Raw genomic sequence first — 10,237 nt, forward strand, 5'->3', positions numbered from 1 at the left:
CATTGCAAAATGTGAACTGATTAATCTGGGCAATGGGTTCACTGATATCTGCTAATATTTTCTATTTTGTTTTGTTTTAAATAATTCTATAATTAAAATCTCTTAATTTTTTTTAGTTGTAGGTGGACACAATACCTTTATTTGTTTTTATTTTTATGTGGTGCTAGGGATTGAACCCAGTGCCTCATGCATGCCAGGCAAGCGCTCTACCACTGAGCCACTGCCCTGACCCTTAAAGATCTTTTTAAAAATATCAAATGTGGGCTGGAGTCATGGCTCAGTGGTAGAACCTTGCCTGGCATGTGTGAGGCCCTGAGTTCAATCCTTAGCACTGCATATAAATAAATAAAAGATCCATTGACAACTAAAAAATATTTTTAAAAAAATCAAATGTGAACCAGGCATGGTGGCGGGGCATAAGCCTATAATCCTGGTGACTTGAGACTGAGGCAAGAGGATCATGAGTTCCAGGCCAGGCTCAGCAACTTAGTGACCCTGTTTCAAAAAATGAAATGGACTGGGGATGTAGCTCAGTGGTAAGTGCACCAGAGTTCAATCCCCAGTTTAAAGTGTGTGTGTGTGTGTATGTAATCTCAAAATGTGATTTTGACCCCAAATTGCAATGCTCTTCACAAACTATGGGCTTACAAACATCCACTCCCTCTCTCCCACCTCACACAGGTTATTCCCTTTATGCCTCCAAGCTCTTCAGTCATTCATTCAAGACTGTGAGCTTGTACCATGCCAGGCCCTCTTCTAGATGTCAGGGACCCAGCAAGAAGAAGTATAAATCATTCCCAGCACTCCTGCTGACTGGGTGTTCCTTCTGCTTGGACATCTTCTTTTCCCCATAAACTTAACCCATAATGATTTGCCAGACACCACTGTTGTAGGCTTTTCCCTCTCCTCCTTTTTTTTTTTTTTGGTCAGGGGGATTATTTTGTTTTTCCATTTAAATGAAGCAGACCTAGGTTCAAGCCTCTGTGTTGTGACCCACAAGAACTAACTGGGCTTCTCTGAGTCTGAGTTTGCTCTATAAGATGGTGGCAGGCAGCACCCTCTCCCAGGTTATCTGTCCTTCATCCCAGTGAGGATGAGGGATACATGTGTGCACCTAAGCACAGCACCTCACTGTGAGCTACTCTTGAGTGGCCTTACCCAACAGCACTTGGCTCATGACTGATGGCATTTATTCCTACTTTTCATTGTCCAGAATTTCCCAGCCCAGCAGAGTGCCACGTGCCTGTAGTCCCAGCTGTTCAGGAGGCTGAGGCAGGAGGATCACTTGAACCTAAGGGTTCAAGGTCAGCCTGGGAAACATAGCAAGACCCTGACTCAAATGAAGAAAAAACTCCCCTTTTTATTATTTTCCCAATGCTTTGGAAGATTTTGATCCCAAATTGCAAGTATTAAGTCATTATTAATTTATCTCCCATTTTTTATTAATCAAAGACATAGATAGCTGCGGCTCAGAGCTTCTGATCTGCACACCCAGCTGGGAGCTGCACGTGGCTGACATGATCCCAGCCAGAGGCAGAGGCGGCAACAGCGTGTGTGGTCTGGCAGCTTGCCGAGGGGTCGGGGGAGATGTACCTTCTCCCTTTCTTTTTAGTTGGCGAAGGATCAGGGAAGCTGCTGTCCTTGCTAGGTGGCTGCTACACACACAGGTGGTCACTGACTAGTGGGCTAGGAACTGAGTTTCCATGCCAGGCCTTATTATGGGACCCCATGTGGATCCCAGGCCCTCACCCCACAAGGCATGGCACCAATGCCATGCAGAAGAGCATGGAGTTCACATAGTGGGAGGTGGCAAGTCGGTCTGCATGTGGGTCCCACAGGCTCTGGCTGGCAACCACCATACCATCATGCCCCTTACTCCCAATGCTGACAGAACACACTAGCTTATAGCGGGGTGGGGTGATGTCCTTGACCAGGTCCCTGATCTCAGCACTCAGAATGGCAGCCAGGTAGGCACACTGGCCTGGATGGTAGGCCACACCAGCCAGCTTGAAGGGCAGGTGGGCCTGCATCAGCTTCTCTGCCTGGACACAGGGGAACTTCACCTCCGGCCTGGCTGACCATGAGGGAACCTGGAAGGAGGAGAAGAGCGGGGTCGGGGGGTGTATTTGCAACAAACAGAATTTGAGGTCAAATATGCTGGACATAGACCCCTGAGTTGGAGCATATGATTTGGAACCCTGGTATGGAAAATGCAATGCAGAATCGAAACACAAGAAAACAGCTTTATAACTGCATAGTGCTGTGTGGATGGCAGAGATTAATCCAGTTTTCAGTCTATAAAAAAAAGTGCCTTGGGGCCCACAGCCTGGCCCTCTCACTCTTGTTATACCCACAGGCTGCTGGCCCATACTTGCTCCTGGATGGTGCAGATTGGTGGATGGTGATACAGTTCCGGTTGTGTCCTCGTAGATGTCCGGTTCTGTAAATTATGGACAAGCATTGAGGTGAACATTTGCTGAATGTTGACTGCTGGGTTTGTCCCAAAGGTGACTCTGAGCAAGGATTTGGGTACAAGAAGTTTATATGAGAGGTGACTCAGGGAAACATAGTTGGGAAGGAAAGATGATAAAGGGTGTGGGTGGGCAGGTTACCCTTGGCAGCAACTGGAGATCCTCCTGCCGTGGTCCATGCAAAAGACAGTGGAACACACCTCAGAATCATGCCACTGAGCGACAAGGAAGCTGGGCATTTATCCACCACAAGCCTACTCCCTTACTGGCTGAACAGGCATGTATGGCCTCTCCTGAGTGGCCTCAGCGTTGGCAGCCTGAAGAACCCTCAGGTAAGAAACATGGAGCTAGCAAGGCACATGGAAACTTCTGGCAGGTGCTTCCAGGGTGGGCAGTGTGTACAGGTGGCAAATCAACAGCATTCCGTACATGGTCTCCCTTAATGCTTAGTCTTTAGGGATCAGTAGCAAAGAAATAGATGTGGGAGAGGTAAAATAGTGAGAGGAGAAAAATGGTGTTATTGCACGAGGCTGGACTCAATACAGTGAGCCCTCCTCACTTATCCCCCCATCCAGCACAGTGGACAGTAAGTGTTGCCGTGGTGACTGGCTGACGAATGAATAAAGAAGCTGATGGAATCCACAAGACCATGGATTAGCTACCACTCCTCTGTAAAATGAGGGTGCTAATTCCTTTCCTCCCAGGTGGCTTGGACCAGTATAGGAGATTGCATATGTAAAGTTGCTCAGCTGCCTTCCTCTGCCCCTCTGAGGAGACTGGGGGTCTTTACAAAGAGGTAAGCCTTCAGCCCAGTTCAGTGGTTCTCTGAATCTCTGAGTAAATGGATCTTTTCCTCCAGGGACTCTCCAGAATCTGTCTATTGGCTCCTTCCACTAGCACTGAAGCCTGTCCAGGTTTCCCCCGTGCTAAAGCAGTAAAACACACAACAGCCCACCTTACCTTCATGCTATTCCAGTATGTTCCTTCTATTTTTCTCTCTCTCACCTTCATATTTTCAGCCTATCCTTGGAGAGCTGCCCATAACCTGTACAGCCTCCGCTCTCACCTTCCTCCACTTCTCACCCCACTTCCATCTGGCATGCACTCCCCTTCTACCGCAGCTGCCCCCGATAAAGTCTCTGGTGTCCAGAGGTCATTCTCAGCAGCATTTGAAGCTGTGGTCAATTCCCTCCTTTCTGAGCCTGTTTCCTCCGTGGGATGGTAATTCCTACCTTCCCTGATGATTCTGAGTATTGCACGACTCATTCATTTGGGTATGGAGCAAATATGTCTAAACACCTGCTGTGTTTTCTGCTAGGTTCTTGAGGGCCTTGATTCCAGTGGTGTGCACCTCCTCCTGGGCTCTGCAAATGCTGTTACAGCAACGTGCAAAGTCTTGCACTCTCCCTGATACACAGCGGACACTAAGTGAGTGCAGGGATCTGCCTTTTCTTTCTATTCCCTCTGGGCCTCAGCTTACACACCCAGAAAATAGGCAGAAGGGATGGGCTTGCTCTCTGAAGCCCTCTGCATCCCCCTGGCCTCTCTCCACTGGGCTTACTTGCGCTCACCTTGAGCTCCTGTATGAGCCTTCGTGCAGCCAGGATGCCCCTGAGGCTGAGCGTGGGAGCTTCGGCCTTTGGACTTGTGGGAGCTCATCTTCTTGATGGAAGACCTGATGAGGAAGCACTGCTCCCCTGACCAGCTTGACGGGCAGCCTGGGGAGATATGGGTGGGCCAAGTGGAGAAAGGAGGAAGCCAGGGCACTTGTGAAGGGGTCTGCAGGGTCTTGGTCTCAGTTTCCTGCCCCTGCAGACATCTATACCACCCTGAGTTTGCACCCCAATTCAGACCTCTTCTTCCTTTCCACAAATGGGGCTCCATGTGGCTCAAGTGGTAATGTGCTCGCCTGGCATGCACAGGGTTCTGGGTTTGATCCTCAACACCACATAAAATAAAACAAAGATGTTATATCCACTGAAAACTGAAAAATAAATATTAAAAAAATTCTCTCTCTCTCTCTCTCTTCTCTCTTTCTCTTCTCTCTTCTCTCTCTCTTAAAAAAAAAAATATATAGGCTCTCAAGCTAGTCACATGGGAGGTTCAAACCTGAGCTCTGCCACTGAGCAGCTGTGTGATCTGGGACAAATCATTTCACTTCTCTGAACTTTAGTTCCCATATTTGAAAACTGGGAATATTTTTATTCCTTTTCTCAGTAGCTATTTGTTGCCCACTTAACTCTGCACCATAGGCTGAAATATAGCACTGAACCTGTTAGGTGACCCCATCTGGTGGCCCAGACCTGTTAGATCTCTGCTGTCCTGGTGTCCATGTGCTGGAAGATAATAACCAGCCAGGGGTGTCAACTAGGGTAGGACTGCCCAAAAGTGGGTGTTTGGAAACATTGAGGGATATTAACGCCTCCTCAGCTGTGGGGATTAAATGAGATGAAGTGCATAAAGTTTCAAACCTGGCAGAGTAGGTGCTCAATAAATGCTTGTTAAAAGCAATGATCTCTGAACTCCACTCACCATACAGTGAAGTGGAACTGATACTCTGTACCCTGTAAAGTTGTTATAAAGACTTTAAAGTTAATTTAAATGAATGTGTAAATACGGCTTTTCACATGGACATGTCTCTTCTTCTAAACTCTTTACAAATATTAACTCATGATTCCCATTTTACAGATGAGGAGACAGAGGCATGGAGGGAAGTTTAAAGAATTTGCCCAAGGTCTCATAGCTTGGATATATGGCTGCATAAGAATGTGCCTGGAAATCAGTAGGAACTCAATGGTTGCTTTGATACCTCTGGTACCGGTATATGCTTCCCCACATGTTGAAGTTTGAAAGCTTCATTGTGGAGCAGGGAGTTTCCAGGCTTGGTGTCCAGTATAAGGCATGTTGGAAGGCTCTGTACTTTGTGCAGAGAAAGTCTTGTCCCTGAGACCTGGTTGTGAATGAGCAGCTGAGGAATGGAGGATGAGAAGGGGAGAGGACAGGAGGCCCCAAGGGGTGAGAGGGGGCAGCAAAACCTTCCAGACGACTGTCTGGAGGTCACAGTCCAGAACAGCCATCCCAGCAGGCTCCCATGGGTCAGGGAAGGGCACGGGGCAGTTTCCCTTATGTAACCATGGACTTCCTCTGCTGCACCTTGGCTTGTTAGCGGCCGGCCTGGCCAAAGAAGTAAGGCTAATTCGTCATCAAAGGAGGGGGAGGAGAGAGGCTGGGCCAGTGGGAGGCTTGCTTTTGTGTCTCCTCACCCCCTCTGCCTTCTGGCCCTCTGCAAATCCTCTCTCTCAGGCTTCCCTGGTGACCCCATCTGGTGGCCCAGAGTTCCTGTTGCAGGCTGTGGGAGCCTGAGTAGCAACTTCTCCCCAGCTTCCCATTACGTGAGGTGGACAGTGCTGCGTCCTCAGAGGGCACAGTGAGCCTTAGATGAAGTGACTGTGCAGCGAGCTGGCAGAATCCCAGCTCAGGACATGTCCACTTGAGTCATCGTCCTAGCTGCTGTCAGTGCTCAGCCACCTGCGAAAGCAGACCCCTGCTGTGGGACAGCGCTGCATCATCTGTGAACCCCTTTCCTCCAGGATCATGCGGTTAATCCCCAGCAGTCCAATGAGGTAGGGTAAGACTAGGAACCCCACTTCACACATTGAAGAAACTAAGGCTCAAAGTGGGGAACAACTTGACCAGGGTTACACAGCATATCAGATGTGGAACTAGGATCCAGGTCTGGGGAGATTCAAACCCAAACCTTTACTCAAATATAGGTGAGAGCAATGGCCCCTTGCTGGAGGGGTAGCTTCCCTCTGAAGGGGCCTATTTTCTGCCTGACTCCCCAAGCTCCTGCTAGTCCCAGAACAGGAGGCCCCAGCTCTGCCCAGACCCAGGTCTAGGAGCAGGTCTTTTTGGGTGCTGGACCTTAGTTTTCTCATCTGTGACATGGAAACAGGACCTCCTTCCCTGCAGGGTGGAGTCTCAGTGAACAAGGGTGCAGAGCTGGGGTGGGGGTCTGCAAAAGGCAGCGATTCCAGCCCCCTCCTTACTTTCTTCTCAACTGCCCAGGAATTGGAGGCCAAGAAGGTCACGCCCTTGTCCGGAGCTCTTTGGAACGCTTGTCCTTGGCCCCATCTAGATTCTGGAATGTCATTTCTGATGTGGTTTCCATACCCCAGCCTCTGGGACCAGGAACAGGACAGAGTGACTGCCAGAGAACAATAAAGACTCAGAGAGGATGTGGCCTCCTAGCCCTGGGGTGAGGGTCTGGCTCCCAGAGGTGTGAGGACCCAGCCAAACCCCATAAGCCACCTTCCACCACCTGGGGACTCCAGCCTACCCCATCACCTCCCTTGCAACCGGCTTCCCCCTTTCTCTTGGACCTGTCGCTTCTCTTTCCTGTGTTCCATTCCTCGTCTCCTTCCCCTCCTCTGTCGTCCAGGGACACCCCAAGCCCTGCACACACACTTTCCCATGGTGTAGACCCCGTGACTTCCTAACAGGCTCCAGTGTAAGTGTGGGGTGTGACATGCCATCACCAGACAGGGCTAGACCCTACTGACTTCAGGGAGCTGAAGGTGGAAGCTGCTCCATGTCCCTACCTCCTGGCCTCTGCCCCAGGGCCACACTCAGGGGAAATTCTCCAAGGTTCCCCTGACCTTTAGTAAGAGGGAGATGTGGCTCCTGGGACCCAGCCACAAGACCCCAGGGGTGGACAGATTTCCCTGGCCCTATCCTTTGCCAAGTCCTCACGACTGGCCCAGGGATTAGGGAAGACACCATTCTTGTACCCAGAAACCAGTGACAGATTCAGAAATGAAGACAGAACTGAGGCAGAGAGGAACCCCAGTTATAGACATCCACTCCCAGAAATCCACGCTGACATCTAGGGGTGCTGATGTGCAGCCCTGAGCTGTGTAAGCATGTGCTGTCATAGCTACATGCACCAGGCACAGATGTGCACACCCAGAGACACAGATCTGTACAGCAGCAGAAGCTGCATCCCCATGGGACTATGTGTGCCTATGGAGAGGCACTTTGTCCCTGGGAAAAATTGTGCACATGCACAGCTATGGCATTTGTGCCGATTTGTGCTGAGACATGGATGTATACTCAATGAGGACATTCACTCAGAAATCTTTGAATATATCCAGAGGGAGAAATAGACACATTGACAACAGAGTACATACAGATTTAGAAGCAGAGCCATAGATACATGCAGAGACAGAAGCACTGCATGTGTGATCCAGGGTGTGTGCAAAGATGGATTTGTGTGCAAAGAAACAGATATGAATACACAGCAATGAGTAGTCATACGAGAGCATATTCACACTCAGAAAGGGACAGCTACACCCAGAGACTAGTGTACTTGGTGTTCGTTTCATAGATGCTGAAGTGACTCACATACCCAGAAAAAGAATGTGCCCAGGTGATGACAAATGTATACCCAGAGATGGGTGCACATATATGCACAGCAATAGAAACACACAGCATCGGTTCCCCGACCTTGGATGGTGTACTCACAACCTTGTGGAGCTCACACACCTTCAGAGAGATCCTGTGTCCCCTAGCTCTGGGGTACTGCAGAGCCAGCCATGGAGGGGAGGGTCATCTTATGCTAAGAGACGCCCCCTAGAAGTTTAAGAGTGGGTCCTCAGAGCTCAGCCCAGGGAGTTGGCACAACAGGCGCTCAGGGTTGACTGTTGTGGGTAGCTTGGGCACACCCTAATGACCCTGGCAGGTGGCAGCCTTTGTTCCTTCTCTACTACCTCCCCTGGGGACCAGGAGAAAAGCCTGACCAGGCTGCTGATTGGAGGGAAAGGCAGTCAGGCAGCAGGAGGCCCCACCCAGAGGTCACTTCAAGGAGAGATGGGTTAAAAATGAAAAATACAAGAAGTCCTGAGGTCTACGTAGCATTTGGATTTCATACAGATGGAAAGTAGGATAAGGGAGAGCATACCTCCAAATTCCCTGTGCGTGGCACATGCACGGCCATGCCTTGACCCCTTCTGTAGATGCCACTCTTCTCATTTCCCAGATGAGGACAGAGGCCTGGAAAGGTCAAAGGACTTGTCCAAGGTCACACAGCTAGTAGCCCCCACATTTTTTATTTGAGCCCATGTGGTCTCTGTTTGAGGACCTTCTTCCTTCACCACTGCACCAGACCATCCTGGATTCCAATAGGAAGATGCTGTGGTCTGAATGTTTGCATCCCCCCAAAATTCATGTGTTGAAATTCTGACCCCAAGGCAATGATATTAGGAGGTAAGAACTTTGGGGAGACCAGTCAAGATTAGTGTCCTTAGCTAGGTGCAGTGGAACATGCCTATAATTCCAGTCTGCGCTGGGATGCTGAGGGGTCAGTACAACCCTGGAAGAGGTGACAAGTTTTTTTTGGTGCTGGGAATCAAACCCAGGGTCTTGTGCATGCAAGGCAAGCACTCTACCAACTGAGCTATACCCCCAGCCCCATGACAAATGTTTTTAAAGGCTGAGTAAGAGTCCATCATGGGAGGATGGTGCAGAAAGGAGAGCTATCCAGGCTCAGGGTACAGAATTTGCAGAGAAGTGAGAGAAATGGCAGTGGCCAGCTGTGTAGCTCAGTATGGGGAGATGAGCTAGGAAGGCATCCTGAAGGACTTTGGATTTTATCCTGAACAGAGGAATGACTTGGTCCTGTTAGCTTTCTAGAAAGATTAGAAAGTGTTTTGGGGGTGGGCAGGGAGCAGATGAGGGTGGGGACCCAAGCCAGTGAGGAGGCTGTTGCAATACTGCGGGAGAAATGGCGAGCTTAGGTTACTATAGTTTTGGAAGCCTTTCTGAGGAACAAGAGGGAATGAAGCCCAAATGTGACCAGTAGGTGTGCTTATGGGGAAAGGTAAGTGAGACAGACCCCTGTGTTTCTGTCTTGGTTGGCTGAGCTGTAACCTGAAAGAGGAAGCTCCAGAGATATGAGTTAGGTCTTGGGGTGTTGGAGAGTTCAGTTTGGGAACTGTTGATCTTGGGGGACCCAAGAGCCACTGTGGTGGTTACTAGGGGATGGGGTGTAATTGGTAAGGCCAGGAAGAGAGGCAGTTGTTCTATGGAATGGGATAGATGTTTCAGAGGTGGATGACTGGGGGATATTCAGCACAGGGGGTAGTCACAATGATGATGACAGCCTTTTATTATGGGTGGCTCAGAGATGCTGCCATAGCCTGCCCTCATCCCTGGGCATTCTCCATTCCCTCTCTACTTACATCCCTAGGATTTTGCCTCAACTTTGGGGCCCTGGACAGGTGGGTTGGACATGCCTTGGAGAGAATGTACTGTATGGCCTACGGTCAGTGGCAGTTGGCAGTTGGGACATGAGCACAGCTTCTCACCACTCAGGTGGAACGCCCTGAGGGCAGTCAGCACTTGTCTCGGAGGTGCTCCTGGGGTTGGGCCCTGTCTCCCACAGTGGCACCCTGACCGCTCGTACAGCCTGAGTTGCCCCCCACCCCAACCCATGTCATCTCACATCCTTCCCTGTGCTCCTTGGGATCGCTTCCCAGGCTTCCTGTCACAGGGTCTTCCCATGGAGGAACTCACCCCAAGACCCCAGGGCCTCTCTGATGAGGGGTGCATCATGTGCTGGGGAGGTCAGAAGCCTGCAGCCTGGCCCCTGGCTGGAGCTGGGTGGCCCCCTCCCTGCCCTTCTCTCATACCCACAGTGGGTAGGTATGTTTAATAGAAGCTCAGCCCTCGGCTGCCCAGAACATTTCTTTTCTGTCAGTCAAGGCCCA

This window comes from Callospermophilus lateralis, chromosome 7, assembly GCF_048772815.1.
Source record: "Callospermophilus lateralis isolate mCalLat2 chromosome 7, mCalLat2.hap1, whole genome shotgun sequence".
Lineage (NCBI taxonomy): Eukaryota > Metazoa > Chordata > Mammalia > Rodentia > Sciuridae > Callospermophilus > Callospermophilus lateralis.